This window comes from Mytilus californianus, unplaced genomic scaffold (genome assembly GCF_021869535.1).
Source record: "Mytilus californianus isolate M0D057914Y unplaced genomic scaffold, xbMytCali1.0.p SCAF_8, whole genome shotgun sequence".
Classification (NCBI taxonomy): Eukaryota; Metazoa; Mollusca; class Bivalvia; order Mytilida; family Mytilidae; genus Mytilus; species Mytilus californianus.
The window spans coordinates 106,789,690-106,809,872 of record NW_026262734.1 but is presented as its reverse complement, the minus strand read 5'-3'; the positions used below and the strand labels follow the sequence as shown (position 1 = coordinate 106,809,872).

General features: G+C 30.4%; 1 pseudogene; it reads right to left on the bottom strand.

Annotated features, from left to right (window-relative positions):
• Positions 1–1,354: 1,354 nt before the first annotated feature.
• On the bottom strand, positions 1,355–2,192 carry LOC127711571 (uncharacterized; annotated as a pseudogene).
• Positions 2,193–20,183: the final 17,991 nt, after the last annotated feature.

Sequence of the window (20,183 nt, the reverse complement as noted above, 5' to 3'; positions counted from 1 at the left end):
TTATAACGTTCTTATGACGTCGTCACATCATTAATTTAAAATAGCCTTTCAAGACCGTCATAATCATGATAATTATTTGGACTAGTATTATGAAAATAATTGTAAATTTTTGGAATGCGTTCCATATAATTGTATGAATTTCAAGATTATATATACGTCACAAAAATACGTCACTGTTTGTGGTGACCTGTGCAGTCGTGAATGGAAGATGTCCGTTGTTATTTTGCGGTTTATGTGTTGTAATGTACTATCATTTTGTTTGTTTGTGCGTTTCTCTGTGCTGGGTGTTCTTGCGTTTGTTTGAACTGTATTCCTGTCACGTAGTGTTGTCATTTTAGCGATATTTTTTAACATTGCCATATAAGCGGGAGGTTTGGCTAGCCATAAAACCAGGTTCAACCCACCATTTGTTCTTAAAATGTCCTGTACCAAGTCAGGAATATGGCAGTTGTTATCAAATAGACCGTTTCTATGTATATTGGCGTTTTTTTTTGTTGCACTTCAGTGTTTCTGTTGTTCCTTTGTTTTCCTCTTATAGTTGATGTGTTTCTCTCGGTTTTAGTTTGTAACCCGGATTTGTTTTCTCTCAATCGATTTATGACTTTTGAACAGCGGTATACTACTGTTGCCTTTATTTAACACGACAATCACATTTGACCTACTTATTCAATAAACAAATACAACCCTGTTTCGTTGACTAAAATTCAAACACTTAACATATCTTAATTGATTAACTATTGATGCGAATATCTCACAATTTCTTATAAATATTAAATACATTTGTAGAATCGTTTAAAAAATAGAATATACAAACCCCTTTATATGACAAAGTTGACCTTAGATGTATTTGGCTATTATTTTTAGACCCGTTTTGGTCATATAGCTGTTTAATGATTTGGTTCTTATACATCCTTGGGTTTTAAATATTCGGCTTTAAGCATTCCTAATGAAGGTAAACCTAGAAAAGCGATTTGGACGCATGGAATTTATAAAGTTTTGTTTTCATTTTAATACAAATTCGAATAAATATACAAATTTGTTACATCAACATCAAAACAAAATAAATACACACTTGCACACACTAAAACTTAATATAAAACAGCTTTACTTAAATGCTATCAGTAACATTTTCCCGGAAACAAATAACATACTAGCATATATGTGTTTAAACATGCAAAGGCAGAGAATATTTTTAGTTAGAGAATGTTTCATTTAGGACGGATATCGCACTCCTCTAACCGTTGATGTGCGTATTTAACAATTTAATATCATAAATATACAACCATATATGTCCATAGGACATTACAATGTTTGTTCCAATAACTTTGGAAAAATGTGTTTTATATCACGGACCTTACATTTCTTCTGGTCCATTAGCTGGAGGTCGGGCAGCGGTTATTTGTACATGATTTACGATTTCTTTTGGCTGTTCACATACATAAGCTACTGGAATATAGGTATCTGTTACTTCATATTTGTAAAATCCATTTTCACAACCTGCTCTTTTTAATATCTGGATTTTCTGTTGAATTGGTGAACATTTCTGATCGCCAGAAGCATCTATACACTTAGTACATTTAGTAGTAGCTCTATAGTGTTCATGGGGATATGTTTCAGTGCTGTGTGGCGTCTTCTCTAAAACCCAAGGGCATGATGTACGTACCATTAATGGGAGATTGGATCCTTTTAAAAAAGTTGAAGGACAGCTGCTTTGAGTTTTATTTTCGCCTATTTTTACCAATTGTTCAAAATCACTTTCCAATGTGTCTTGTTTCCAACCTTCCGTGAATAATAATGTCCTGGTGTCTACACCTCCGTTTAATCTATTGAATTATGCTTGTAAGTTTATAGGTTCTGCACATGTTGGTGCACTATTAACAGACACGATACAACATGTAATGTATACTAGGGCAACTTTAAGGATCTGGAAATGAAATGAAAAATAAATACAATTGTGTTTTCAGGTTTGTCAGAATTTGTAAAAGTATAGACTAGTGCAGAGGTAATTCGTTCATCATCTGAAAAGTTATCAAACATTTTCTATTGCAGTTTGATTAACAAGTTCAGAAATTCAAATATACTATGTATTGCCACAAGATATAAATGAAAATATTCTATGGTCGTAATATATAGACTTAATTACTGAATAACCAAAACATTTAACTATTGTTGCTTACATTGATAAAATTCATCTTGTACATTTTCTGGAGAACTTATTTAGACTTCTTGTCTTCTTGTCTATTGTTGTCGGTAATGTTATTCTATAGATGCAGTATTGATGTATCAATATATATACCGTGTTCTACGGATGCATTCTATTTTTATAAATTGGAAATCATTTAACAACTGACTCGGTTTCGTAAGTTGCGGCTAAAGCCGATAACCGAGCCTCTGTCTGACAAATTGGAAACTTTATTTTAATATTGTATAATAATAATTCTACACAGAAGTCTCACCAATTATTTCCACATATACTTTTCCTTTCCGGTAAACACTCATTATTAGAAACTCTTAAGATAAGGTAATTGTCTTCTCAATAGTTGTATTGTTTTGTAAAGTTTAACACTTATTACTTTTCTACACTATGTACGAGGCGAATATGAATAGGCCAATTTGATTGATTCAATTATTGTTTTTTTAATTTCTAATTTTATTTGTGAAACATCTAATAGTTAAAATAGGAGAGACATTTTTTTTTTCATTAACATTTTCGATGGAACGGACAATATCTACATGCGTCGATTTCATCGTTTACTTTATGAATATAATAATGGATAAGATCATTTTAACAAAATCGGTACTTACGGGTTGAAGGTTTGTGAAGTGAAATTCTAGTTAATACATCTTATTGAATCAGTGACTTGTTTTTGTTATTGCAATAGATTATCTATTTATTTGAAAGATGTATTGGAAGTACTTGAATGAGAAAAAAAAAAGATAATTAAAAACAGTTTTCACTTGTGTAATATATTTATTTAATGCTTTGGAAGTATGCATATTTGAGGAATGTTCATCAGAATATATTTAAATAAATAACAGATCCATATTTTTATTATTTTAACGATCATTTTAGGTATCAAGTAAAGGCAACAGTAGTATACCGCTGTTCAAGGAGTTTTTACAGTATTTTTTTTTATTTTGTTTACCTTTGTTTTTATATTTAACTTGATTTTTATGTTAGTGTATACTAGTACGGCATTATGTGTTAAAACACTGTGTGCACTGTAAACAATAAACAACAAAAACATTTTTCTTGGCGACTTTGACAGATTTACTATCAACTACAATTTTGTTTAGTTGTAGAAGTCTTAGTCAGATTTATTTCTATGTTTGTTTAAATTTTAGTCAGTTTTACTGTTTATCTATGATGTATGTTTACACTGTTTTGTCTGCTGTATCCCAATCATTGTCGCAGCTACCAATTATGTCTGTTTTGGTTGCTCACATAATTTTGTCAATATAACGTAACTATTAACGACTGTCGTACAAGTGGGAATGTTAGCTTGCTATGAAACCAGGTTTGACCCACCATTTTCTTCGGAAAATGCCTGTTCCGAGTCAGGAATATGACGATTGTTTTTTTATTTTTTCCGTTAGCTGATCAAGTCTTACGTTTGACTTTGTTAGTTTTTATGGACTCCACCTTTTTTTGAATTGCCTTAGAGTTCGGTATTTTTGTGTACAATACCGTTGTCAATCCATACACATAATCATTGATAGTATGTTTCGTTTCTTTTTTTTTAAGTAAAGGAAATTATTAATGACACTGGACCTAGCTATGTATGGACTGATCAATTTTCAGTTCATTTAGTTAAATCAAAGGCGACTGTAAAACGAAGACTTATAGGTCAGTTTATCCAAAAATGGATTCACCAAACAGAAAATTCATCAAAAGTAAAACTTTATGATCAATTTCAATCAAAATTCAAGTGATAAAATTGTCATTCTAAATTATTCTTTTCTTTAATATTAAAACAATGTTGGTTAACGTTGAAATATTTGGTAACCTAAACATATTTTAGCGCAGTTTATAAAGACCAATCCTGTAATAAATGCGAATTATCGTAATGATCAACAAGTTATGATTGCAATCAAATATCCATTTATCGATACAGTTTGATATGCCTTATAACAAAAGCGTGTACCAACACGATTATGAACAATGGTCCCATTAACATTGACAATACAAACCTTTTAAATTGTCATATATTTCGGCTTTTTTGTTGTTTTTTCGTTGCTAACGCATTGGCTCTCACCCAATGTATCCCTTAAGTGCCAGTTTTTGTAAGAATCATGCAATTTAGAAAAAATTCAAAACCATGGCCAAAAAAACCCCACTGACCTAACCACCCTAATCCTGAGTTAAAAATGGTTGGTATTTCGTTTCTGCGTGTCTGGTAATTCGAGAATTATCTAGATAAATTTTGGTTAGAATGACAGCAAATTACGAATTGATCTCCCCTTAATTGTTAATTTCTAGTGCATTTCAACCAAATGATATCTTGAATTACCAGAACAGGGAAAGGAAACAAATGTTATATTCATGCACCTTTATATATTATGAACTTAAATTAGTATAAAGCTGAGCGGGTTTTTGTTTGTCATGTTTTCACCACTGCCTGATTCTTAGGCAGATTGGCACTTAATTAAAATTAACATTGAATTGAAATGTTAAAAAAAAAGAATCGTTTAATTTTGGAGAAATGAATATTTTATCATAATAGTGTGTTCTTTATTTCACGTCACGTCTATTTTTTTGTTGATTGGCATAAAAAGTGTCCCCTAATTGTTACAATGTACTGTAGATAAATACGTCTGAATGCATCAATATTGAATGATTCCCATGTCCAGCTTTTATTTCTTTTCTGTTATTGATTATTCTAGCATTAAATGTTGATACAACTAATTCCTTGCAATTTTAGAATAGGTATAACTCGTAATGAGGTGGTAGAGGTTTACAAAATATACAACTCGTTGAGAGGAGTGGAAGTTTTTTTCCTTGTATGGTAATCGTTTCTTTATGCTTAACGTGTTTATTGTGTTCCTCTTCCGCAATTAAATATGATTAAATTTGTAAATTTTCACTAAATCATTTGTCCCTTTACATAGAAAAGCACTAAAAGAGGGAGAGTCATTGCACCCAAAATGATAATAAAACCACCTCTTAAATTATTTATTTCTTGATGTGTTATTAGATTGTTATACGTTTTAAGTTATTTTTGCTTTTTCCTAAAATATTGCCAAGTACAGTAAAGATCAAGTTACTTAACAATCTTTATTGTATACAAGTATTAAGTACTTGTTACTGCGATTTTGAGTACTTGATAAAGATGTAAACTCCACACCTGTATCACATATCCTGTATCACATCTCTTTTGGAACATATCGAGAATGTTTCAGGAACTCCTCAGTTGTTATCCGCTTGAAATCCCGACATGCGTCAATGTTGGACATTTTACCCTCTTGCTGCCGGCGGGACACATGTGCCCATATATTAAAAGTGTGTGATCACTTGTTCATTACTCTTTTAAATAATACACCGAAGATTATATAGTGTAATATTTTTCTTCAATAGGTCTCAAATGTAACATAATCAGGGCTTTTAGTTTTTGTTTCTCTCATTTCCTCTGTCCACAGACTGCAGCATAACATGGACGAATTCTAGACAGTTTGGAACCGAGACAAATCGTAATCCGTGAAGGCATTTTGGCACTCCAGATAGTTCGGTATCAAGACAAATCAGCACCTATACAAATCAGCACCTCATAACGCTCCTTTTTTATATTCCATTGTTGAGCTTCAAGACCTTATTATTAACAATGGCCTGATATTTTGTAATAATTCTTATATGATTTGCATTTTTGGGAATACGTTGATATGATTGGTCGAGAGAACTTCCGGAAGTAGTTCTTGACGTTGTAAATTTTTCGATAGACGACGTTGACCGAACTTCTTATCGTGACTAATGTAAACAAGATGGCGGCGATAATAACACAATCCGGTTCGACGTTGACCACATTTATTTTCACTTTGTGTTAATCGTTAAATTAAATAATAAACACAAAACATTCATTTGAATGATAATAAGAGTTTTTGTAGTTTATATTTTATCAGATAGCAAATTTCATGGAATACATATTTTTGCGTTAACCAACAAATATATTCGTGCGCGAGGCATGCCAACAACTGGTTTTAGAATAAATGTGTTTAATTCCGATGCAAAGACCCTATAAGTGAATCAATATTAAAGCCAAAATATGCAATCTTTAATGACCTGACAACAGTATCGTAACTATATCCCTTCTTAATAAGTCTGTTTAAAGGTTTTGTTAGTTTTTGAGGTGAATACTGACATTTTTGTGCTTTGTAAAGAATATTACCATAAAAGATTAGATGTGAAATACCCGAACGTATAAGGTGTCTGCATGTTGAGTTATATTTACGAATGATGTCCTTATACCGATGATAAAATTTAGTAAATGTTTTGACTAGTTCATGATATCGAAAACCCTGGTGCAATAATTTTTAAGTAATACATAAATTTCTCTCGCTAAAATCTAATACGTTGTTACATACACGAGCGAATCGTACAAGTTGAGATATATAAACACCATAAGATGGTGACAAGGGAACGTCACCATCTAAAAATGGATAATTAACGATAGGACATGAAAAATCATCTCTTTTATCATAAATTTTTGTATTAAGCTTCCCGTTAATGATATAGATATCAAGATCGAGGAAAGGACAGTGGTCATTGTTAGTATTAGCTTTATTTAAAGTAAGTTCAACAGGATAAATTTCTTTAGTATACATACTGAAGTCGTCATTATTGAGAGCCAATATATCATCCAAATATCTAAAAGTATTGTTAAATGTTTGTATCAGATGTTGTTTCGATGGGTCTTTGCTGATTTTAGTCATAAATTGTAACTCATAACAATACAAAAACAGGTCCGCAATAAGTGGTACACAGTTAGTCCCCATTGGAATTCCGATAACTTGACGATATACGGAATCTCCAAAGCGAACAAAAATGTTATCAAGTAAAAATTCAAGGGCAGATATAGTATCAAAGCATGTCCAATTGACATAGTTCTTTTGTTTGTTGCTACTAAAAAATGACCTAAAAGAGTTTGAACATATGTATTCGCATTCCGACTTTTTTAAATGCCCATTTAATTAGGTGTGTGAATTTTTCTTAATAAGAATATGAGGCAAAGTGGTATATAGGGTAGAAAAATCAAAACTTTGAACAGATTCAAAATCACCAATATATGCATGCAATTTATCAAGTACTTCCAACGAGTTTTTGACACTCCAAAAGTAATTAATTCCACTATTTTCAAAGGCCTTATTTGAACAATTTATTATCAGGTTTTTGATTGTACCAAGTGTACAAGTAATTAGAATAGACAATTTAGTAGTGGAACAATGACTTGAAGATGAAATAAATCTATATTTGTAAGGTGATTTGTGTAGCTTCGGAAGCCAGTACATAGTTGGGACTTTCATTGTATTTGGTTCTGCTTGTAAAGAAGTAGCTGATAGTTTATGTTTGTTACATATATCGTTTTCTGAAAATGAAGACAGTTGGAATGTTGGTGAATTTGTGATTTCCTTTTGCAGAACCTAAATGTAAAATTTACGTCAAACTATAATGATATTATTAGCAGCTTTATCAGCCGGGACAAAAACAAATTCCTTGGCTAGTTCTTTTAGTTTATGTTTGATACGAGAAATAGGATTTTTATGGTTATTGTTAAGAGTAAAATGTTCTTTAAAATATTGTAAGATTATATCAACTATCTTCATTACTGAATTAAGGAAAGAGTCCAAAGATTTTTTGTCAGCTTTTTCCCGTTTTATCCATTTCAAACAGTAAGCACGAAGTGAGTCGTGGATGATATTACGACACTCATTCCAATTTATAATTGACGGGGGGCGATATTTAGGTCCTTTACTGAGGAATGATTTTAACTCTCGGTCGCGAACGATGTTAAGGTCTCCTGTTATAACATGGGAAATGGGGCCATAAGTGTATTCGGAATTACTACAATTACATGACGGAGGTGTATTTACACTGATATTTACATCTTTACAGAGTTGGCTATAATTAAACACAAATTTCCGGGTAGATTTCTTGTAAATATAACAAATAAGAGGGAGTTCAGTATTATCAAAATATCCAGGAATTTGTTCTTTAACAGAATGGTCGTTAAAAATACCGGCAATATTTACAAAATCAAAACCTTTATTGACATATTTTGTTTTAATAAAATGTTTTTTATGATCTTCAGGGCGATCAATTTTGGGAAACAGTTTAGAAGTCTATATCGCGACGTGACCTGATTTAAAACTCCAAAACTCACATGACGAAGGGAACTGACAACGCTATGGCAAGACACGAAAAACAACGAAAAAAACAAACCAAACAAGTCCAGAAAACACTACATCGTTGAATATACTCAGAACAATCATGACAATACGGTGCGTTTTTTTAAATACTAGACAAAGGATCTTCAACTATGATAAAGTTTCACTTCAACAAAATAACTTGTATACCAAGACAATTCAATACTACAACTACGTTAATTTTAGTGATACAAAACAGAACTATAGAATTTTCGTCATTTTATAGAAGTGCAAATGCACTCACAAGTACTGATTGCATTCTTCCTTTTATTGTTTTCATAATTATGTTATATAACATTTGTGCAATCCAGATAGTCGCTGGACCATCAAAGGATTATTATCTAAGAGAAAAGCGAAAGATACCAAAAGGACAATCAAACTCATAAATCGAAATTAAACTGACAACGCTGTGCCTAAAAAAGAAAATGCCCAACAGACAAACAACAGTACGGAAAACACAACATAGAAAACTAAACACTGAGCAACATGAAACCCATAAAAAACTTGGGGTGATCTCAGGTGCTCTGGAAGGGTAAGCAGATCCTGCTCCACGTGTGGCACCCGTCGTGTTGCTCATGTAAGAACAAACCCGGTGATAAGTCTAATTCGGTAGGTCATATTCTGGGAAAAGGGACGGTATTGAAGTTACGACAATAAATAAGCAGGAAGTAGTATCATGGCGATTAACAAATGAAACAAAACGTTTTGAATTTCATGCGTATCACAAATATATCTCGTGTACTCTATAACCATAGGTTCAAACAAACACAGATACATAACACAATTTTGTTGTTGTTAATATTTGGCAAAATAATTCAACGATTGACTACACAAAACTAAAGTCTTTCAAAGTCTCTTCCCGATTTGAAGATGCACAGGCAAATCAAAGCATAAACAACAGTATGTATGTTTGGTATAAAACATTTTGCCATATTTTCAAATTTGCTTATTCAGTCATTTAGTTGCTTTACTAATTTACCAATTAACAAAATATCAACATGATTTTTTTAATATATTCATTTGTGTATGCTATTAAAAGAGATAGTAATATTCAAATTCTGTTGATAAACAATGATACGATTTGTATGGACCCAGCACCAGTTTTTGTTGTGGAGTATACTCTATCAGGTTCGCTCGTAACGAACAAAAAATAAAATTACAAAAATACCAAACTCCAAGAAAAATTCAAAGCGGAAAGTCCTTTTTTAAAGGGCAAAATTTAAAGCTCAAAGAAATCAAACGTATGGAAAACAACTGTCATATTCCGGACTTGGTACAGGCATTTCCTTATGTAGAAACTGAAAGCCTATAAAAATAAATCGTTGAGAGCTTTCTAAAGAGCCAGAATGGAACAATCAAAACTGCTTAAGATCAACTTTGCTAGATGGAGTTCCGTGTTTGTTAAAGAACAGTTTCATATACTTTGTATTAGATTTGGATATTCAAATAGTTTGGCCTCGAGTATCACTGAAGAGACATTTATTATCGAAATGCGCATTGGATGCATTAAAATTGGTACTGTTAATGTTATTTCATTATTTCATGATCATTGAATATACAGAACAAAGCGTATCATTTTACATCATTTGAAGATCGAAGCAGAGATGTGTGAATCAGTTGCGTTCCACGTAAATTTTAATTGATTGTATCAGTCTTTTGACATATATTTTAATGATATAATAAGTTTTAGTTTGGTAATTATTCAAAGGAAGCTTATCTATTTTCAATCTGTCCAGCATCCAAACTCATGTTTACTTGTATCGCATTTTATTTTTCTATTTTTATCTACTGACGTGCTGTAGCATCAATACAAATGCCTAAAATAATTTGACCTCAAAAAAGAGTTATGTGGGTAAACATTATTACAAAATATATAAGTAGAGTTTTTATCAATTATAAATATTATTGACATATCGCTTACAAAGTACTGTAAATTCAGAAATTATTGCGATGTTTTTTATTATTACGAAAAATGCGACAGGGTTATAATCGCAATAATTTAAACTCGCATTTTGAAATATTTTATATGAATTAAACAGGATTGTTCTCAATATCGCAAAAATTAGAATCGCATTGTAGTCTAAAATGACAAAATCGCAATAATAAATGCACGCAATAATTTCTGAATGTACAGTATGCAAACAACTTCATGATTTCGATAATGGTACATTTCTGCTGAAACTTTTTTCAACATTCTAACAGTTCGAAATATGACCAGGACCTGTAAAGTCACATTTTCTGAGGATGAAGCAACCTATGTTATTGACATAATCGTATGAACTGGGAATTTACAGGACGTATCTACCAATAAAAGAAGGTCAATTCAGAAACAATGCCGACTGGGTGTTTTGTACAACCAGGGACTAATAGTCCAGTAGCGATACCGATGATATGGAAGTAAAAAAATTTATCTAGGTTATTTTTCTAAATTCAAACTTTCTTTTTCGAAATGGAAACTTTCCTTCTAATGAGTGTGTTTCTGTTTCTATTCCATTTATTGTTATGGAATAATTACGTTGTGTGGATATACAGAAAGGTGCAGTTGTTATATTTTATATGAAAATATTTCAACAACAATGATACTTAAATCTATTTCCACCAAGTTTTGAGAAACATGGCGGGTAATGTATTGTGTCATGCGATACTGGTTGCTTTATTCTGGGGTGAAAAATTGTGTTTAATCAGAATAAAATACCAAAATGATTTCCTAAACATATATCGTGTAATACTAGACATATACGCAAATGTAGCATTATCGATACGTTAAATAGATTTACAAATATTGATAAAACCGTCTATAGACATCAATGAACATGACCGCCTTACTTATCATAATGTCCCCCAAAAGACTACCGAAACAACTGATAACTGCTTTTGCGTGTCTGTACAATTTAAACATTGTGTATCATAGTACAATATACTACTGATATATTTTAATAGTACTGTAACTTTATATAGATACTATAACATTGAAGTATTTTCAATGCTTTCCTTCATCATATTTTATATGTTAATGCTCATTTGTCCTTTTGTGCGTTTTTATTTCAAAAGAATACAATACTGTAAAGTATAATGTTATAAAAACACTATAAAATAAGTTAAAATGGTTTAGTTTGATTATTTTTTAATCTTTGCCACAGATGCAAACTGTTAGTAAGGAAGGTATCATTTGCCAAAATAGGCAATACTTTGGTATAGGCATTATCAAAATTGTACAGGTGTTCCGATGTTTTTTTACGCTATGAAAATGTAGACCTTGGCCTTAATAGATTTCTGCTTTTTGTGTGAAGTTCTCGTAAATCATTTATTTAAGAATTTAGAGTCACCGACCCAAAGTGTAATGGTAATCTGACTAAATTCATTCCCGTAAACGTGAATTCACGACTTAGAGTTGGTTCTAACTTTTATCCAGACTACTCTATTAATCAATATAAAGACTTGGTTACAATGGAACCCTATAAATGTTATTCTAACACACGTGTTGTTTGCACAAGAGTCAAAGCATCATATGATCTGTTTCTGATCATCATTCTGTAGAATTATTATTATTATTATTATCATTATTATTATTATTATTATTATTATTATTTGTAAGTCATCGTCAAAAATAAATAGCGTCATACAGCTTACACATTCAACATGTAGTATGATAATAAACGTATATAGTTTAACGACTGATTCTTTTTAACCATGGCAAACAGAACTATCAGTTTCACTGTATGTGAAATCATATCAGCATGAATGCATTGTTCATTTTCCGGGTGAAGGATGAACAGATATTATGAGTTTTAAAGTACTCGTATTCAATAAATATGATATAAATGAATTTTAAATAAACTGGTTTTTATACTTTGAAGATATCTTATCTTAAGACATGAAAAAGCAAATTCTCAAAAATACCGAACTCCGAGGAAAATAAATAACGAAAAGTCCCTTATCAAATGGCAAAATCAAAAGCTCAAACACATCAAACGATAGGGGAAGTAACAAATAATCCTAATAATTATACAAGATTTTAGTGCTCTTGAATAAAGTTTATTAATTAACTGAAATTCATTAGTATACTGATAAAGCATATTACCATAAATTGGCTAAAATGATGACACGTACAGCTATAAACGTGGAAATGATTTTATTTAGCATCTCCGTATTTGAAATCTGTCCGGTATGATCTTTTAGATTCCCAGTTTGAAACCTCTGACGTAGGAATGAGTTTCAAGTTACACCCTTTATAATAATAATATAAAATAATTGTACCTTTATCAACAAACATGATATTCAGATTGAAATCCTGTTATTTGTTTTATGTTAAATCGTTTTCTAAATATTTTATGTATTTTCTTCAGACAAATTCATAATATTAGTCAATAGCCTACGACTGAAAAGACATAAAAAGTAAAAAGAGATAATCCCATCGAGTATGCTTATTTCTTTGACCATTATTGCATCGACCCATCTATTCCTGACTGTAGAATGAAAAATGTTGTCATTAAAAGGTAATAACCAATTGATACGGGTATGTATCAGCTGCTCCAAATGACTACAGGGCTGATTATTACAATGGGGACAAACAGTTGGTCCACATTGATATTGAAACATTACTTGTATTGATTAAATAAGCGATGATACTTATTGTAGAAATGTTTTTTTTCAATAATGAGATTTAGCTTATTATTGTGACTTATGCACTCTATTCAACCACTTTTACCGATGTTTTCAATATAAGTAAAGAAAACAGGGAAAAGACGTAACTTTGTCGTAAAGAAACATATTATCAACAATATCAAATCTTTGCAGTAATTCTTTAAAAACCAATTACATTGAATAAAGAAGGCGTACATTTTAATATTATTGTGGTTATGAGATCGTATCTTTACTATCATTTTATTCAACATATGTTATAAGTTTATTGCCGCTTAACAAAATAAACATTTTATAAATTGAAGTTAATATCCATTAAAAGTGGAAAACGAGGAAAAGGATCAAATATGCATAATTATGAAAATTTGAAATAATCATTTCGTGTATTAGAAAATTACAGCACGTTTTCTTTTTTTCTATTCTTAATAACTTCAGGACGGGTTTTACATAATTTTTATAAAAATACAGAGAAAAGAACCAAATCATACTCTTTAAATCAATATGTAAAAATAAAGCTTCCATTAACAAGATTTAATTGTGAAATTTTCAATTTCTTAGAAAATTTTGAATTATTGACAGAAATCACAACGAAAATGAACACCCTAATTTATTTTATTTTTTGCTATGAGTTTAATTAATTTAGGATTATAATTTACGTTTACAGTATACTTTAAAAAAAAATATTTGTGGATAATGTTCATGAGTAATGCAGAAAAGATTTTTATGAATTAATAAATGTAGCATGGGGAAGAGTTTCGTATTACACTCACTTAAATAAAGTAAACTGTGATGTGGTAAAGCGTTTATTTCCCTGTTTGGGTCCTATAACGAATAAACATATTTTTTCAGTGCTTCGGCATAGACATGGTTTATAACATATTTTTTTCTAATTTCTGTTAAAAAAATCCAAAAAAATAATTAAGAAACTGAAGTCCCAATTACTAAAGTACCTCAGGCTAAGTTGACCATGGATAAAAGTTTTTTTTTTAATTATATTTAGGTTGCTTTTGATTTTATAGCTTCTAATGTATCTACCTTTTATATGTTTTATAATTATAGTATTACAATGGTTTGGTTCTGGTGCTTTAAGTTTCCAGTTGTTCCAAATAAAAAACCATTCGAATGCATTCATGAGTTTATATTTGACTTCGACTTAACAGAAAAATTCAGACAAAATAAATGAAATTCCTAACATAAGAATGACAGTATGTTTTGTGATGCTGAACGTAAATACCGAAAACAGAAAGTAAATAAAAAAAAGCTACATGTCATTCTAAACTCGTATATCTGAATACACATCCAAGCACTTTGTCAATTATGCAAAATTAACTGGCAAGATTTCGGGATTTGGAATACTTCTGATTTTAAAAATAACAAAATCTATATAAAAAGTAAAACAACAAAAATACCGAACTACAAAGAAAATTCAAAACTGAAAGTCCCTTAACAATTGGCAAAATCAAAAGCTCAAACACATCAAACGAATGGAAAACAACTGTCATATTCCTGACTTGGTACAGGCATTTTCTGATGTAGAAAATGGTGGATTAAACCTGGTTTTAAAGCTAGCTAAACCTCTCACTTGTATGACAATCGCATACAATTCCATTATATTGACAACAATGTGTGAATAAAACAAACAGACATAATAGGTAAAAATGTCAAAAATAGGGATACAGCAGTCAACATTGTGTTATAATCTCAATCACTATAAAACAAACAAATATGTCAACAAAGAAAAACAAAAAGGCATATAGACAAAACACATACGCAACTTTGAAATACAAGAATACAAAAAATGACAACAGCACAACAACAGAATGGCGGGATGTACAATTTCTACAATTTAATAATTGAATCGTATGTACAAACAACAAAACTTGTAACCTGCGAAAAAGTCGGAACTTTTACAGAACATTTAATTGGAAAGGATCTTTTATCTTAACAGTATCATAATCTGAATGAATGCGGAAGGCCAAATAAGAGATTAAGGTAACAGGGTTTATGTTAGGGATAATTGACGACTTTTTGTTATTCTTATACATTTGAAACTATAGCGGTTCATATTATAACATTAAGTTATGTGATGAAATTTTAATTTAAAGCAGGGTTTTAACTTGGGGAAAAATCTATTTATAATTTAAGAAAAAATGATGAATTAATAAAACAAAGGCCAATATTATCAAGATGTGTTGTTCCAATAAATATAAATCCAACTATAAACTGTGCGTATAGTATACGTCGAAGAGCACCAATCAGATTAATGATGCTATAATTTAATGATAACTTGTCCTTCAATGATTACTGTAATCTTTTCAACAGGTATAGAATTTGATTTTCATTTAAAGTTTTACTTAATGGCCTTCTAGAGTAAGATACAGTACTTCCGTATTGATTGACACAGTGTTGAAAGGGAGTTTCTAACTTCCCATATCAATTTCCTGAACTGAACAGTTGTACTGCGTCTGTGCAAATTGAAAAATTGTCATAATTCTAGTGCATAAAGCTTTTCTGCTCTTCATAAAACGTAAGTATCTATTTCATAACCAAAGGTTTTATTTGGCATGCTAAGATACAAGAAAATCCGATCAAATAGTATGCTTTACTAGACTACTCTAATATATTAGTCTGATTGCTGTCAATCAATAGTCATGATATTACTTCGACTAAATAAAGTCATGCGATCAAATATCATGAGTTTTTACAAGTACTATCATCGAGTTTGCCAGTTTTGAGACATTATGTTTGAAATAATTGGTTTTGAGCGTTCTTGATGAAGGTAAAACCAGAAAGGCGGTACCTGTCCGGAGCACCTGAAATCACCCCCGGGGTTTGGTGTGGTCACGCTGCTCCGTCTTCAGTTTTCTATGTTATGTATTGTATACTGTTGCTTGTCTTTTATTTGTTTTTCGTTTTTTTTACCGTGTCATTGTCAGTTTGTTGTCGGCATACAACTCGAATTTTGCTCTGGTATATTTCACCTATTTTTTGCCGGACGGACCAAATGTGTAATGTGTTTTTTTCATTTAGCGTCATAAGAAACTGGTTTCATGTATGGATGCTGCTATGACAAACAAACAAACAACCAATGCAAATATATTTTCTTTTATCATAATTCAAAAGCTTTTCCCTCCTGTGTATTGTGTATGTATTAACTACATCAAGTAGACAACATACTTTTTTGTAAGAGTGATATATTAAGTGAATGCACCAAAGTACGTAGAAATGGAAAGTACTTTCTGTCTATATCGCTCCTATTTCAAACATTGATCTGCATCTGCAAGCATCAGAACGAAGAAGAAGAAGTAAACCTAGGTTGATAAAAAAGTTATGAAATAATAACAATAAAAAAAATCATAAACCAAATAAAAGAAACTGTGAGATCAACAAAAAATTTAAAAAATGCAAATGTTAGCATGACACGGAGGAAAAATGGTGTTTCCACAAATATAATCTTATAATGTGTTTAAGAGCAAATAGTTTGCAAAATAAGGTCTGACATTTTCGGCACATAGATGTATTGGTTTCGAGTAATTTTTCTTACAATGAAAGATATTTTTATATCGTTGAAAATCTATATACTGTTTCTTCATTTGTCGTGAAATTTACACACATTGTGACGTTATTATCACGTTATATTATTGTGAATCTTGTCTTTTACTATATTTTTGATTTTATACATTTTCCTTTATTATGAAATGATTTGAAGTAGTTCACAAAAACTCATAGATTATATATATATATAAAAAAAAAGTAAAGATACGTATATCGGTAAATCCTATACCTCATATTGATTTTAATTAATTGTAGTGTTTTATTGTTTAGTTTGATTGCTGTGTGATTGACGTGCACAATAAATTAATTTCATTCATAAACTGACATTCATATGAAAGTGTGATGTATCTTAACGTGAAAGTTGAGATACATCACAGTGTGGATGTAAGCAATTATAGGCCTTCAACAATGAGAAAAACCCATATCGTATAGTCGGCTATGAAAGGCCCCGACATGAAAAATATGACACAATTCAATTGAGAAAACTAACTGCGTTATTTATTACAAAATAATTTACGAAAAACAAATATGACAGACATCAAACAAAGACAACCACTGTTCTATATTTTTTTAATCAAAACTAATAACGTATACGATACGAGTAATATAAGATATGGCAAAGGTCAACGAGTAGACGGAAACAAGAAACATTGAAATAATATATCCAGAGATCAATTTACAGTCGTCAACAATTAGACAAGACTTTATAACCTATTTCAATATCTAACTTGTCCAAAGTTTTTTAAAACATGTTATCAATTAGAGTGACACACTATTTGTAAAATATTCAGTTTTCACAAATACGTTCAATTAGATCAACTTACAATAAATGATTTATATTGTGTCATTCATTGGCCAATATATATATCGTTTAATTACTACAGTGTCTCAGCATATTTTATGCCTTTATTGCCGACTTCCTGTCTAATATAAAACACATCATTACACAATAATCGATACATCTTTATCATATAAGTATATATCTGAAAGGTGTGGGGAACCGAAGTAACAGGAAGAGAAATGAAGTTAAATATATATTTTATTTTGTAAATGTAACATTATAGAAAAAATTCTGGCAACCCGTTGGTAGTTTACAGTGGATGAGGAACAAGTTAAGCATAAGTGGGGAAATTGTTTTCATTTTAAAGTATCAACTACTTTTTGCTTTTATAAAAGACATTTTATATGTAAAATTTTTCTTTTTATAAAAATCTGTTTTTTGTCCACAATTAAACGCAAATAATATTTTGCAAATGTAATGTGTCCCAATCGCTGTTTAAGATTTATCTTTAGAGAAACGCACAAATTTAAAAATTTGAAAACCAAGGATTTTTAAGTACTTGAGTATGCGAGGTTCTATATAAAAAAAAACAAAAAAAAACAGGGGCCTCTTAGAAAAGTAAAATCGTGAAAAGTCCAATTTTACCTAAATGAGTTCTGTATTAGCCCTTCCTACTCTGTAATATGCTTTCAATTTAGTTCTGCAATTATGGTGTTATGCTTTTATCATTATCCTTTGATATAAACTACAACATTTGAACTTTAGTGGATAGTTGTCTAATTGTCAATCATACCAAATCTTCTTACTTTTATATAACGTTTGTTTTTGAGAACATCGGTGTAAACTGTAAAATCATAGATAAAAGACAAGTCTGATGAATTTTACTTTTGATTTTATTCATTATATGAATAAAATCAACGTCAACGATCATCATGAGCAGTGTTTATTATTCCATGAATTAAAACGATAATTTAAAATTATGTTAGAGATTTTATTGTTTTATCTCACATGTTATCTTTTTTTATCTCTCTATTCATTGTTATATACTAGTAAGTAATATTTTTTCATCATTTCACTGTCTTAAACTACACTAGAAAAAGCTACCTTAATACTAAAACAGCGATAATTACATCAAGTATCCATTGAAAAGATGATTGATAAAATTATTTAAAAATTGAAAAATCTATATTATCATATTTGTTTTTCCTGACTGTTTTTAAAAAAAAAGTCTGAATACAAACGTGATGACAAAACAGCAAACGCGTTATTTAAAACTATTAAAACTAGATCACCCATTATTGAAATTCTGTTATAATCGTAAACACTATATCTAAGTGATATCAGTATGCTATAAACAATTACATTCATTTACATGTGTAATGCTATTACACGTATTTATGAACGTATTTAAATAGATACGAACATTGATTATTGAACAAACTATATGTACATTTTTTTTTCCTTCTTGCAGGTTAACGTATGCTAAGAAAAAGAATTCTGAAAATAATAAAAGACAAACTTTTAATAGAACCTGTACAAATCAATAAATGTGTTCTTTCCTAAATGGAGCCAAGTTACTTCAGTACAAAAAACTAAACGTAGTTTGGAATATTCCCATGACATTAATGTGAACCAACTTCTCTAAAAACGATCACATAGGTGTGCAATTTTATGTTTTAATTCATGCTGTAGAATGACATTATAGTGTGTTATTAGCTACTTCCGTAGTGATAAATTGAGTTGTTGAAATTTAACTGTACTTGAATTAAGGGGTATAGTTATTTACCAGAAACAAAATATTTCATTCAAGAATGCTCCAAATGAAATATGTGTACAGTTAATACAGGACGGAATATGTAAACAAACACAATATATGTCGTCATGGAACATACTACGAATACACATTGCGTGTATGAATTAGTGTACTATGCACTTATAAACATTAAATTATATTTGTTACAACTTAATTCATATCTAAAATAATATTCATATATAATAAAATATCTTATACACATGTACTTTGTTTACAATTTTTCATTTCTTTGTTGAAATTTTGTAAAAATATAACATAAGAAGCATTTAATATTTCTGCTACTGTACTGCATTCTTTACATAAAAAAACTACATTCTGTAAGACATATATCATTTGATTTTTTTAAAACAATGTATAGAAAAAAAAAAAAAAAATACTGCCAAAAATTATAAGCAAAAGAAGAGATAAGTCGTTACAAAATTGACTCATATCAATAAGAATTATTTATATTTATTGTTACAATCGTGATCACTTATTGGTTTATTTTTATTTATTTTTGATTTAAGTATCAAAGACATATTATGGGTATTTCTTCCCAACTGTTAATGGATTTTGATTCTTTTTTAGTCTATGATCCCTGGACGGTGATGTTCCTTTGGTACCATCTTACGGTGATTATATATCACAACTCTTTCGCTATGCCCGTGTCTATTGTGACGATTTGCATTTCAATGAACGTAAAAGCGAGGCAAAAGATACAAAAGGGACATTCAAACTCATAAGTCGAAAATAAACTGACAACGCCATGGCTTTAAAACAAACAAACAGACAAACATCAGTACACAAACACAATATAGAAAACGAAAGACTGAGCAACACGAACTCAATCAAAAACTGGGGGTGATCGCATGTGCTCCGGAAGGGTATGTAGATCCTGCTCCACATGTGTGTGTGTCATCTGTGATATTCCATAACGGTTAACCAACTGGTGGTGGGTTCCGTAAAATTTACGAAGGGTAGATTTCAACTTCACCATTT